The 14,374-nt window shown below is 43.7% G+C and overlaps 1 protein-coding gene and 1 long non-coding RNA gene across 6 annotated transcripts in view; one reads left to right on the top strand and one right to left on the bottom strand.

Annotated features, from left to right (window-relative positions):
- Positions 1 to 14,374, bottom strand: part of LOC141509045 (uncharacterized) — an 87,025-nt gene that overhangs the window by 7,437 nt on the left and 65,214 nt on the right. The window lies entirely within an intron of this gene.
- UBXN10 (UBX domain protein 10) overlaps positions 1 to 14,374 on the top strand; it is a 29,032-nt gene that overhangs the window by 8,330 nt on the left and 6,328 nt on the right. The window contains exon 1 of one of the 5 annotated variants that reach the window (XM_074218246.1): positions 8,227 to 8,316. The exons of 3 other annotated variants lie outside the window; for them this stretch is intronic. The gene's annotated coding sequence lies outside the window, so the exon portion shown is untranslated. Of the gene's footprint in view, positions 1 to 8,226; positions 8,317 to 10,525; positions 11,167 to 14,374 lie in introns of those variants that run through there. One more of the 5 variants, XM_074218247.1, reaches the window with a different exon arrangement.

Here is a 14,374-nt window from a genome sequence, read left to right as displayed (position 1 = left end):
ATGGGTCCTTGAGCAAGTTTCTTCTGCCTGAATCTCAATTTTCTTTTATGCAAAATGGCGTCAGTAATCCCTACCTTGCCCCATGAGACTTCAATGAGTTCATGGAGGTAAATGTTCTTGGTAAATCTCCAGTGTTGCTGTACAAATGTTATCTGTTGGAGCTGTGAGCCGAGGAAAGAGTAATGTGCTCTTTAATGAGCAAACCAGATGCTTCTCTTTTAATTACATGTGACCAGGAGTCTGTAGGAGTCTAAATAAAGAGAAATAATTTCTAAGGGAAAATGAAATCTCAGAGGAGAAAAACCACCTCTTTCATAGTTATTGTTACTGATAACAATGACACCAGTATTAATAGCAATGCCCTAGTTGCTTTGCAGGTCCCAAGCCTAGCAAGTCTGGCAGCCTCAGCCCATCCCAAATGTGGAGAACAAAGCTCAGCCCAGTCATGGGCATCTAGACAGGGGGAACCAACCAGCCATGAAATACTTTGGGGTCAAGAAAGATATTTGGGAAATTTGTCAGTGCCAGCTATAGATGAATGGGAGAAATGCATATGGACCATTTTCTAGAGGTCAGGGTCATGGACTTTAGAGCTGGGAGGGATCTTACAGATCTGATCTAAATCTCTCCTGTTATAAAGGAGCCAACTGAAGCCCAGAGAGGGGGAAAGTCTTACTTATAATCACTAATGCCCAATTGAGGATTCAAATTCAAACTCTTCTCAACCCAAATATGATTCTCTTTTTCTATGTGATAATATATTTTTTCATTTTATTTTTTAGGTTTTTGCAAGGCAAATGGGGTTAAGTGACTTGCCCAAGGCCACACAGCTAGGTAATTATTAAGTGTCTGAGGCCGGATTTGAACTCAGGTACTCCTGACTCCAGGGCTGGTGCTCTATCCACTGCACCACCTAGCTGCCCCTCTATATGATGATAAAAGAAGGGTTGGGAAAATTCTGGAGTGAAAAAGAGGAAGACAAATCAAGTTTGATACAAATTTGTGTTGTTGTTCACAACTATTTTTGGTAAACATCATCATGGTTCAGTTGGGAAGGGACCATGTAATCCAATCTCTCCATTTCACAAAGGAGGGAACTAAGTCAAAGATAGACTTTCCCAGTGTCCCACCTTGAGTATGTGTCTAAGCCAAGAATTGAAGTCAGGACTTTGTGATTCCAAAGTTCATTATCTCCTGTGTCATCTAACTGCCTCCATTTTTAGAACTGGAAATATTGCTAGCAAGATATTTATATGGAATCTTTGCCTTCATCATGTGGAACACTAATGGTCCAAGGAAGCAACCGTATGGAAACTACAATCCCTAGAGGATTCAGGCAATAGAATATTCCATTCATTCCCCCCCCACACACACACACACACTCTCTATCTGAAGACTGGAGTTCTTTCTTCCCTCCCACTCCCCATCTTTCTACCTCCCAGCAGAGCCCATGTGTATAATCACTGATGCAGACACAGACAGGACAAGGCACCAAAGTTATTTCAAAATATTTAGCAGCTTACAGAGGAAGACCGCAAAGATCGGGACAATCTTCATTACCCAGAAGCAAAGATGGGGCCAAAGGAAGAATGTCATATTTCCTCTGCAAGGATGGTAGATCTAGTCAGAACAGTAGGGGGGTGAAATATGAACCAGGTGGGCAAGAGATCTGTTAATTCATATGACAGTGAAGAAAGGTCCTGTCAACAGAACAAGCAGAAATATGTGGGGAGGATTAGAAATGGAGAAATCTTTTCAAATCTATTCATAGAACTACATAATGACAGATCATGAAGGAACCTTAGAACACAGTGTCAGAGCTGAGAGGAGTCTTAGAAAAGAATGTCAAAGCTAGGAATTTCCTTAGAAGACAGAATGTCAGAGCTAGGACAGCATTTGGAATACAGAATATTAGAGCTGGGATGGCACTTGGAACATAGAATGCCAGAGATGGGAGAAATCTTAAAATATTAACTGGTGGAGTTGGGACTTTAGAACAGCACATGTTAAAACACAGAATGCTAGAACTGTATTGCCCTTAAATGTTACCAACTTCAACTCTTTCTTTTTACAAATGAGGGAACTGGGGCTCATAAAAAGGGAAATGATTTACTTAGAACTGATTTCTCTAAACATATATGATTTACTCTCTGGGGCTGGGATTTTAATTTTCAGGTATTAATGATAAGTTTTACATAACTGAAATTTATAACAAGATGTTACATTCTACTTTATTACTAAGTTCTCGATTCCCCCAATTCAGAAGACTCTTTGCTATATTCAGCGCTTTGGACAAGAGTCAGCAATAAGGCAGTTAGTTTGGGAGTTGCCAGGGTCTCTGATGCATGGGCAGCAGTGTGAGAGGAGATCTGGAAAGGGGCAGTGGAGAACAGAGAACCTATCTGTTCTGGAGCTTAAGCTGCCTTTCAGGTGGGTCAGGTAATAGAGTCCATAAAACCCTATTAAGGTCATTTTGGGACTTAGGCAGAATGCAGTCAGGGGACCCATAGAGGAATGCACTAGGCTTATCATTCTCTGGCAGCATTTTCCAGACAATGTGGTCACAAGATTTAGAGCTGGAGGGTGTTTTAAAGATTCTCTAATGTCCAATCCTCTTGTTTTGCAGAGGAGAGAACTAAGACCTGGTCCTTAATAAATGTTTGTTGGATTGGATTGAATTGAGTAGGATCAGGTACATTTAGTTTCCTCATTATCAGAGGACATCAGACACTTCTTAGGAGAAAATGTTTTAGCATGAAAGGATGGGGCTGGGACTAGAAGACAATGCTGAGGTAGATTTTTCTTGGGATCAGAATTCATTTGTTGCTTCTTTTACATAGCATTCGAACAAGTCTGTTTTCCTGGCATTTTAGCCCCCAGTAGATGCCAATGGAGGGGAGCTCATCCTTGCAGGGGTACCTTATTGTCCAAAAGATATGTATTTGACAAGTCAGAATACACATACTTACACATAGTGGCCTTTTTTTGCCAATTTCTGAGGCCTTACCTTACTGGGGCAACTAAGACCTTTGGAGGGGAAATGAATTGCTCTAAGTCACACATAAAATAAAAGGCAGTACTGGGATTTGAATCCATGTTCATGTGACCTTCAGTTTCCAAGGACATGCACAGGGTGTTGTGAAGATAGTTATTTGAAAACTTTAAGCTACTAGAGAAATGCAAAACAATATTACTAATGTTATTATAATCTGTGTGACCCAGAGCAAGTCACTTAACCTTGTTTGCCTCAATTTCTTCATTTGTAAAATGAGTTGTAAAAGGAAATGGCTAATTTAGTATTTCTGCCAAGAACCCCAAATGGGTCATAAAGAGTTGGAAACAACTGAAACAACTGTATAGCCCCAGTTATTATAATTACCACCATCTTGTCCTTATATCATAAAGTGCATTGCCATCCTTAAAGTACTTCATAAATGCTATAATTGTGGGCACATAAATGTATGTTGCCTTTTTCATTGGATCTAAGCCCCTTGAGAACAGGAACTCATATTTGGGTCTTGTATCTCTCCCTCACTGTACTAGCTTGCCATTGAGTAGGCTCTTAGTTGCTGGTTGATTGATAGTTATTCCTTTCATAAGCAAAACCCTGAGTTTATGAATGATTGTGTTTCAAAAGTCAGTAGCTTGGAACTTGCAATGAATTTTTCTGTAAAGTCAATCTTCAGTTTCTACCTGGGGGTGGTGGCCACTCACATGTAAGTCTACTGTTGGTACTCTGGGTAAAGAGGCAGGCAAATATTTAATTCTTTTAAGCTTTTCATGGAAGTAATGAAAGTTTTAATAAAAAGTTGTGTTGTTTAAAAGCATGAACTCCAGATACCTAGAACACTGGATCCATTTCCCCAGAGAGGTTGAATGTATGAGGCCTTCCTGCCTTTGACTTTTTTTCTCAGCCCACTATGCCAAGTGGTCTGATCAGTTTATCTAATGCTGAAAAGGTACTTATTTCAGACATTTCTATAATGAGAATGAGGACAGATGGTACAGGAAATTGGGTGCTGATTCCTGGATAGGGAAGTCTCTTGTCAAATCAGGAACAAATGTTCCCACTAAACAGCAGCTGCTAACATGAAATCGGTGCTGTAGGTTCCAACCTTGGGCCGAGTGAAGTTGTTATGCTTCAGATCAGATCTCCCTATAACTGTTAACTATTCTTATCCCCATCTCTGTCTTCATCACCTTTATCATAACATTTTTTGTCAGCATCATTATGACTATTATCACCATCATAATCACCATCAACATTCTCATGAGTACCATTGACATCACCATTACCATCTTTCTTATCTTTATCAGTATCACCACCTTCATCATCATCTATTAATATCACTATTCATATATCACTATTCATATATCACCATTATGACCAACAGTTGTCATCACTATCTCTATACCATCACTGTGCTCAAAACCAACATCTGAAACAATACCATCATCACCATATTCATCAATACCATCCCTATTTCAACCACTATTCCTGTCACCAATGTCACCACCAATCAAAACAAATGTCACCAACATTCCAATTAATATCACAATCATTACCATCATCACTTGTATACTGATTATTCCCATGAATATCATTCCCAACCCAATTGTTATTAATATCCTTCACCACCACCACTACTTAAACCATGATTGCCACGGTAGTCAACAATCACTGTTATCATTGTCATTCTCAGATGAAAGATCAAATAGGATTTTAGAAGTGGAAAAAAACTGAGCCTTTTAAGGCTCAGAAGTTCATTATTCCTTTCATAAGCAAAATCCTGAGTTTATGAATGATTATGTTTCAAAAGTCAGTAACTTGTAACTTTCAATGAATTTTCCTCTAAAGTCAATCTTCAGTTTCTACCTGAGGGTGGTGGTCACTCACATGTAAGTCTCCCGTTTGTACTTTGGGTAAAGAGGCAGGCAAATAAGTGAGCATACGTTAGAGGTGGAATCCAAGCCCATATCATCCAGCTCCAAGCCTATTTTACCTAATTTTACCTAATTTTTGTCATTCTTGACCTCATCATTATCATATCATGGATTTAGAATTTGAAGGGACCTCAGAGATCATCTAATCTAATCCCTCACTTTTTGAATAAGGAAACTAAGGTTCAGGGAGTAGTTCTCAGGGATGATTTGGTCAAGGTCACATGGGTAGCAAACATCAGTAGTGGGATTTGAACCCAGGTCCTCTGATAATGGTTGCTTGGGCATGCTACAATGCATAGAATACTGTATCTAGAGTCATGAAGATTCATTTTTGAAGTTCAAATCTGACCTTGGACACTTCCTAGCTGTGCAACCCTGTTCAAGTCACTTAATCCTGTTTGTCTCATTTCCTCATCAGCAAAATGAGCTGGTGAAGGCAATGATAAGCTACTCCAATCTCTTTGTCAAAAAAGCTCTAAATTGGGGTGGCTAGGTGGCACAATGGATAAAGCACCAACCCTGGAATCAGAAGGACCTGAGTTCAAATGTGACCTCAGACACTTAATAATTACCTAGCTGTGTGGCCTTGGGCAAGTCACTTAACCCCATTTGCTTGCAAAAACCTAAAAAAAATCCCCAAGTGGGGTAATGAAGAGTTGGTCATGACTGAAATGACCAAACAACAGCCTCTGACATTAAATTGATGCTCATGCCACTCTTCCAGTATTTACTGAGAATCAGGTAGGGCTCTGATTATAAGAATTCTCAGATATACTCACTACTGGAGAGTCAAGACAAAGAGGGAAACTGATTCTTTCAAACACACCTGATAGAACACAACAGCCAGTACCTGGTTGCATATATTATTCTCCTCTTGCTTCTCCATACTTTGAGTGTTCACATATCTTAGAATGGAAATATCTTCCTAAATACTAAACCATCTCAAGTTTTCCAAACCATGAAACTACACAGAACTCAGAAGTTGGAAAAATTACTTTATAATCCTCATATGTTAGCAGAATGTGGATTAAGAAGTCATTTCTGAGAGATAGCCTATTTTGATTTCCAGAGCATCACCCCAATATTTTTGAATTTCCTGGGTGACCTTGGTTAAGTCATTTCTCAACCTGGGTCCCTATTTCCTCATCTGCACATGAAAGAACTGGATAATTAAAGAAGGCCTTATAAGTCAGCAAGTCCAACTTTTTTTTTAGGCTTTTGCAGGGAAAATAGGGTTAAGTGGCTTCCCCAAGGCCACACAGTTAGGTAATTATTAAGTGTCTGAGGCCGGATTTGAACTCAGGTACTCCTGACTCCAGGGCTGGTGCTCTATCCACTGTACCACCTAGCCGCCCCTTGAACCCAGATCTTTCTGAATCCAGATCATGCTGCCTCATCCCCAAAGCCACTATAGCTCTGACATTATGTATGATAAGATTTCTTCAAACTTTGTTCTAAAGTCAATCAACCAATGAATAAGAGTTTATTGAATACATACAAGCTACCAGACACTGTATTAGCAGTTTTGCTTAAAAAGACAGAGTTTCTGCCTTCAAGGAACTTCAATTTTAAGATCAATGTCTCCTTCTACTTCTGACATTCTCTGTTCTAAGGGTCCTCTCAACTCTAATATTTTGTGTTCTAAGGGTCCTCCCAGCTCTGACATTCTGTGTTCTAAGGACCCTCTCAGTTCTGACTTTCTACGTTCTAATAGTAGTGTCAAGGTCAAATTGCATCCCTGATTGGCATTTACACAAATAACCCATTTATATTCTTGCTATTGAAGTCTTGGTTTCCCTTTACAAATGTTTATCTGTGTCCCTCCGAACAAAGAAATGAGCTGTAATATAACAAGATTTGTTGGGAGTAGAAGTACAACCAACCTGCATATGTCCAACCAGGGGCTGATGGTTTGAAATCTTTCATATTTCATGTTTGAAGTTTCAGCCATCCTGGGTCTGTGATCAGTTCTTATTAAGTGGACCTCCTCTAATGACTAATAAACCTCAGGCTTAGTTAGCCACCATCTCTCATCTTTCTCTCCCTATGAAGAAAGCCGTGAAGGGCAGAGGATGGGGCCAGGGAGTCCAATTAGGAATCTATTGCAGTGGTACCATATGAACTGAGGGGAACCATGGGGATGACTGTGGTTGCAGAAAAGGGATAGGATTGATAAAACATAGGTAACTGGCTAGAAATGAAGGAAAGCGGTGATGACTGAAATTGTATACCTGAGTGACTGGAAGGATGGTAGTATCATTAAGAAGGGAAGGCTTGGGAAGAAAAGATAAGGAATCCTGGAGATGAAGTTGGAAAACCTGGGTTCAAATTCTAATTACTTAGGATCTCTTTCGGTTCTCAGATCTACAATCCTATGAATGAAAGGGGGATAGTCTCTGAGGGAATTACTGGATTCTCCTTTGACTTCCACTCATCTTTGTTGCGCTGGTCAATGACTTCAAATATCCCTAGCCAAAGGACATTGTAGGCATAGAGGGAGCTGAGTGCCAAGGGACTTGGACCCATCAATCAATCTTCCTTTCCGTTCTGGCCCATCTTCCACCGCCTCCATGGACCACTTTTAGCAATCATTCCCATGTCTTCCTTATAGGAATTTCTCAAATGATATCCCGTCGTCTGTCACCCAGCTAGCGTCCGAGGCCGGATCTGAACTCCCGTCTTCCTGATTCTTAAGTCCCCCTGGTCTACGAGTCCTTGGTGGGGTTTGCCCTTTGTTATGGAAGACCACCAGGAACGCCGGATTTGAGTGAGGGGAGTGGGCCTCTCTCCCCCAGCCTCGTGTGGGGGCAGTGGCCAGAGCTGGAGCAGGACAGCAGGAAGTGACCTTGAAGGCGAGGCAGTCCCAAGCTGGACTTGAACCCCGATCTTCCTGGCTCCGAGTGCAGGGCTCTAGCCACTGTGCCACCCCGGGTCAGAGAAAAGCAGCAACTCGGCCCAGAGCCCGTCCCGCCGTGCCTTCCATGCCGAAGTGCGGAATTGGAGGCAGAACTTAGCTGGAGGTCGCCGACTCCGCCCCCCATTGGGATGGGGGGGATGAGAGGTCCCGGGAGCTGTCCAAGGTCACTTGGCTCATAAAGGGCGACTTGACCTCTGACCCAAAGAGGAGCCCCGACCGTGGCTCCGGGGAAACGCTGTGATTTTGATTCTAAGGGCCTGGAGAAGGGGCGCTTGTCCCAAAGCACGTGGTCAGGGTCAAAGGTGAGGCTGTGGGGGCGGGGAGGCGGGAGGGGCCAAGCGGCTTCCGGTCCGAGCCGGAAGCACGTGACCCGCGCGGCGGTTGCCGTGGGGACGGCCGCTGTTTACCCGCAGCTCTGCCTTGTGGCCGGAGGCGGCGGATGGAGCTGGGGCGAGGTGAGAGCCGTCGCGCCCCCCCTCCTCCAGGGGTCTCCGGGGGCCCCCCGCCCCCTTTCCCTGCCCAGTCCCAAGGCGGAGACCTTGGCGAGCCCATCTTCCGGGGGGGAAATTGGGGTCTCCCCTCCCCCACCTCCCCCACCCCCACCGTGTCAAGCCACCAGGTGCGGATGGCCTCGGAGCAAAGCGCTTTAAATTCACCCATTCTCTGGTCCCTGGGGGACCCCGGTGGGGTGGGGGGCAGGCACCAAGACCCCCGGGCAGATCACCCCGCCTCTGGTATCTATGGTCATCTCTGGACTCAGATTGTGAGGGACGGGGGGAGCCGCCGCGCAGGGGTTTGGACCCAGCTCCTCGAGATTTACCACGCTGGGGACGGATTTTAACTTTTTTTTTTTAAGTTTTTTTTTTTTGCAAGGTAAACGGGGTTAAGTGGCTTGCCCAAGGCCACACAGCTAGGCAATTATTAAGTGTCTGAGGCCAGATTTGAACTCAGGTTCTCCTGACTCCAGGGCTGGTGCTCTATCCACTGTGCCACCGATCCGCCCCCGGATTTTAACTTTTATTAGAGGATTTTGACTTTAGCTTTCTTTTATTGCAAGGTTTTATATTAACAATTTTTATTGCAAAGTTTTGACTTTTGTTTTAGCTTCCTTTTAGATTCTAGTTTTCTCCAGGCCTCACTTTTCTTTATAAAAGGTGACTTTGGACTAATCTTTCAACTTCTCTTTTCATTTTAAAAATCTTATGATTCAAGGTAGGTTCAGGAACAACTAGGGGACAGACTCAGCCTGTGGCCTCATCGATCTGGATTCTAAAGGTCAAGGGCCGAGCCCACCCCAAAATTAGAGAGCTGGAAGGGAACAACACCCCTTTCTTATCCCCTCCAAAAGCCTCTGCTTGAATTCTTCCAAGAAGAGGAAAGCCACTATTTTTTTTTTTTTTTTTTTTAGTTTTTGCAAGGCAATGAGGTTAAGTGGCTTGCCCAAGGCCACACAGCTAGGTAATTATTAAGTGTCTGAGACTGGATTTGAACTCAGGCCCTGCCGGGGCCAGTGCTCTATCCACTGCACCACCTAGCCACCCCAAAAGCCGCTATCGGTTCTACTTTGGCACACTATCATTAAGAAGTTTGTTTTGCTTTTTCTGTACATTCAGACTCTTCCTATTTTAGATTTTTCAAGTATTTGAAAGCAGCTGCTTTATTGTCTCTGAAAGGGACTTTAGAAAAATACTTCACACCCCACCCCATACACCCTAAACAGAGGAAACTGAATCAAGAGGCATAAACTCTCCAATCTGACACAAGTACTAAGTGGCACAACTTGGGTTTGGGTTCTTTTCTCTGACAGAATTGGATCCAGGGTTTTTGCTGGGCGGGACTTGTGAGGCTTCTGACTTCAGCCAGGATTTCAAAGCATCACATTGGAATGAGTGAATTTTATCATTCCTGGTTCCTTTTCAGATTGAAACTGATGCTTTTGAATGGTAGCCAAGCCACCCCAAAGTTTAGGATTACTGATATATTAAATAATTCTCACATTATTCAGAGTTAGCACCTAATTGTTTGGGAAAGAACCCATGGGCTGAGTGTTGACCTTGGCTCTTATTCTTAGTTCCACTGACTGACTTAGTCCCTTGGGTTTCTCTTCCTCTGTAAAATGAATTCAATTATCTCTAGTCCTATCTAGCTCAATTTTTTTTATAAGTATTTAAGCCCCCTTTCTTCCAAGCCAGCTGCTGTGAAAGACAGTGGATTGAGGTTTCTTTTTGTATATCAGAGTTAGCTAAAAAATCCCTGAGTTTCTTTTTTTGCAGATAGAATTTTCTCAAACCCCCTTTTTTTGGTGATGTCCAATTTCTCCATAACCCTTTTAAAATGGGTAGCTTCCCTCATAGAATAATGTGATAGCAGATCTTAGAATCACTGTGTTTGGGTTCTCTATCTGTTGGTTCTGCCCAATAGTCAGAAACCCTTGAGCATTTCAGCCCACCTGAGATACCAAGTTAGAAGAAGGATACTTCCTTGGGCCCTCCCGAGAGAGTATGTGGCTATGTTTATGTGTTACTGCCTTCACCTGGATGAAGTAGCCTGAAAATGTAATATATTAATTTGGGGAAGCAGTGTGGTAGTATGGAAAAAATGGATTTAAAAGAACATAGTTTGAGTCCCAGTTTTGCTGCTTCCCAGATGTGGGACTGGGCAAGTTATTTCCCATTTCTTGACACATCTGTAAAAGGAGGGGGCTCAGAACAGAAGCTAGCAAAAGTCCCTTTCAACTAGAGGGCCTTCTTTGAAAGGCCTTTTTAAAAAACTCCATACCAACTGTTCTTCCTCCATCTGTTCCAGGAAATCTCTTTAAACCTAAGAACATAACTGCCCTTTTAATAACTCCTTGGAAACAGGCATCCGTGTTTGTGTGCTGATTGCTGGCGAGCCTCTATTGTACAGCTATGGTATTTAAGTAAACAGGCCACTTGCCGATTCGGTGGCAGCTTGATGGATGCCCACGCCTAGATCTTGTAGAATGGCTGGGTGTTGAAAGCCTGCCAGGCCTTGATATTGTGAAATGAGTTGGGCAGGAATAATAAACAGTGGCTGCAGACACCTTCCTTTGCCCAAGCAATAAAAAAAACCCCAAACCACAAAACAAAACAAAAAAAGAAACCTAACAGCCAACAGAGTATTGGAGCTCCAAGGTGTGATTGCAAAAACATGCCTGGCTCCAATCCTGAAACACCTGGTTTTCTACCTCTTGCCAATCTGATGGATGCCATGAAAAGTTGGTGTTCCCTCTGAGGAGCAGATGGTCGCTGAAGGCAGGAGGCGGCAGGAGATTATGAAAGAAGGTTAGATGAAGCTACTTTACCTGAAGGAGGTGTTAGTCTCTAAATAACTGTGAGTGGGCTTCAGGATTAGTCATGATGGTGCTTTGGCTCTGAGGGGGCTCTCTGTCATGTTATCTTATGACCAGGGTGTCTTGAATAAGACACCCCCTGAACAAAGCTAATTACAGAATACCGAAAAGGTATGGAAAGTACAGGCACGTACATATTCAAATCTCACTGTTAAAAATATTCTGGGGAGAGATGTGGGGATGCATGACTTTTCCTTGTCAAAGTTATTAACGAAGAGGTTTCTAAGTTACCAAACTCCTTGACAGTGAAACCTCAGTGCGGCGAGTGGGAGTTTTGAGCCGAGCCTCTGATCATCCAGCAAGAGCTGGAGCAAATTAATAGCCATGACAGAAAACCAAAAAATTGTCACCCTCCCCGGTTACAGAATTTATATTTAACACAGCTGCACAACAACCCTGACCCTCCAAAACCATACTTGAGTCAGAGTTCTGAAACTCCGATGGGAGTACTTTAACAAACCAAAAGTTATAGGCAAAAAAACCAAAAAAACAAAAAAACCCCCAAAATCAAGAAAAAATTTAATGAGCCCCCAAAATCCACTTGTGAATGACTGTGAAAGATCCAGTTAATGAACATGAGAGGTCTCCAAAGCCAGGTCTTTGCCAGTGGTGGTACTCCCTTGCCCCCTGTCACCAGATGGTGTGTGAAAGACTGGGAAGAAGAAGGGGGATAGTCAATCTGAATAGATGGGAGCAAATCCAGAAGGAACTTTTATGCCAGGAAGTGGCCTTGGCCAGAATTCAGAACTGAAAAAGGACCCTCTGGATTTGGAGTTAGGAGATGGGGGTCAGGTCCTGGCTTAGGCAATTGCCAGCTCTGAGAGCCTCATCTGTAAAATAGGCATTGTAATACTTGCCATATCCCAATTAGAAGGGTCATGACAATCCAATGAGATTATGATAAAATTCACAGCTCCTCAGAAATGAGAAACTGAGGCTTGGGGTGATCTACCCCAAATTACACCAGGGAAGTGGTACAAGAACAAGTGGTACAAGTGTTTACTCCCTGTTGCCACTTTTCCCCAATTGTGGGAGGTGTGGTTCTTTCCATTGCACAGTGAATGGAAAGCTCTTTGTAATAGATAAATCTGGGCCTCTCATTTGATCCAGGTGAGAGCATTTTTAGGGGAACATGTAGTCTGGCCTTTGGATGTGCGTTTGGAGGGGGTAGCTTTTCTAATAGTGCTCCATGCATATTCGTGACGCAAACAAAAAGACTTCATCTTCAACCCCAGCCCACTGGTTGCCTAGAGGCAGCACACTCGGGGACGTTAGCTAGTGGCTTGAGAAGGAACCAGCAGATTCTGTCCTTCACACAGGCCATTGCCCAGGTCAAATCCAGCTAAAGAATTGCATGTACCTCTGGGTTGGTGCTGCACGTAGGAAAAATAATAACAGGCTGCCTGGCACCCAGAGAAGAAAGCATTGTAGGTGGTGAGGGGGGTTGGCCAAAGGCACAAAAGCTAAGGAGAGTGAGATTTAGTGGGGCTAAAGGCTGCTACTTGGAAATGGGCAAAGACCCCAGAGAACAGATCTCAGAACAGCAGAGGAAAACCAGGGGAGTCACTTCCTGTTCTCCATAAGGAAGGACATCTCCAAAGTGGACCGAGTGGCCTTCTTAGGTAACAAATAGTTGCAGGGATGACCTTGAGGATTTGGGGAAGGGGCTTCCTACAGGAGATTGGAGTTGAGTGCAGCCACCTGAGGAATCTTTTGATCTGGGGGGGATAGGGGAGAAGAAAGCTACCCTGACCCAGCAGGAGGGAGTTGGAAGAGTTCTGCTTGCCCACCTCAGGAAATCACTTCTCTTAATCTCACAGTCAGCTGGTGGGCAAGCCTTGATTCATCTCCTCGGATACACCACCAAAGTACTTTGTAGAAGAGTCTTATTAAGCTCTCCTCTAAAAAATATCTATCTATCTATCTATCTATCTATATAGCTCTTCAATGAGAACTTCCTAATTATCTCACGTGATCCTCACCTGGGGAGGGGGGAAGGACACAAGGAGGGTACACAGTATCTGAGATAGGTTTTGAATTAGTGTCTGAGATCAGTTTTGAACTCAGGTCTTCCTGTCTTCAGGCCCTCTCTGCCTACCTTAGCACAATTATTATTGGTGGTGATAGTGGGAGTGGGAGGCAAGGTGAGGGAGGAAAGTCTTTTGAACAGGAGGGAGGGAGGGGAATTAAGGCAAGGGAACAGTTTCAGCCACTCTTAGGCTTCTGGGGGAAGTAGGAAACAAGGGCAAACAGGAAAAACTCTGAGGGGTCTGCAAGGGAGCAGGGCTGGAGGGATGTTGCCCAGTCAAGATCACTGGGTCCAAGGTAGTAGAAATAAAGTAGATCATCCACATGCTGACAGAAATCAGTCACTGAAGCTTAGAATGAGGGATGACCCTGGAACAAAATATCAGATGGTCTCTCCTCAATTTCAAAGGAAAAGTAGCAAGAGGCAGAGGTAAGAAGACTTGGTGCTTCATGGGTCAGCCAGGTTGCCCACAGTGATAGCAAGTTAGTCACCCCAGGCTTCTGAGAGCCAAACTTTTAAGTCACACCTGGTCTACCAACCTGTAACTCAAGTAAAGGAGGGCTGTTCATCCTATCTAGAAATCCCTCTTGACCTCCTCAGAATAAGGTATCATGGGCATAAGGTGGCAGTGGGGATATCCTGAGGAAATAGGGGCACAGCGATATTAAAACCTGGAAAAGGTGAAGCCAGAGGAAGAGGGAAGATAGAAATGGAAGAGTGGCAGTGTGGGTGGAGTGAGAAATGGAAGAGGGGAGAGATTGAGGGAGGGGGCAGGAGGGAGGAGAATGAACTGACACCACTGGACAGAGTTCTGGGTGCCAGGGGCCCTTCACTACATGGATTCTATAGATTTCCTGAGGAAAGAAACAAACTGAGCACTCAACTGTCCTCACTGTCCTCAGTCTGCTTTCTTAACCACCAACCTAACTGGTGTTAAAAATGACCATGTCCTCCATTTGAAAAAACAACAGTGGGAGTGCTCTTGAGCTGGTTTGTGGGATCTTGTGGGCCAACCCTGCAGGGTCTTCCCATACTAAAAGGCCAGCCTTCCAGCCCCTGAACACCAGCGGCCTCGATCAGTAGGGCTGACGAAGAGGACTCTGAACCTGGG

Source organism: Macrotis lagotis, chromosome 1, assembly GCF_037893015.1.
Source record: "Macrotis lagotis isolate mMagLag1 chromosome 1, bilby.v1.9.chrom.fasta, whole genome shotgun sequence".
Taxonomy (NCBI): Eukaryota; Metazoa; Chordata; class Mammalia; order Peramelemorphia; family Peramelidae; genus Macrotis; species Macrotis lagotis.
This window is presented reverse-complemented; position numbering and strand designations above follow the sequence as displayed.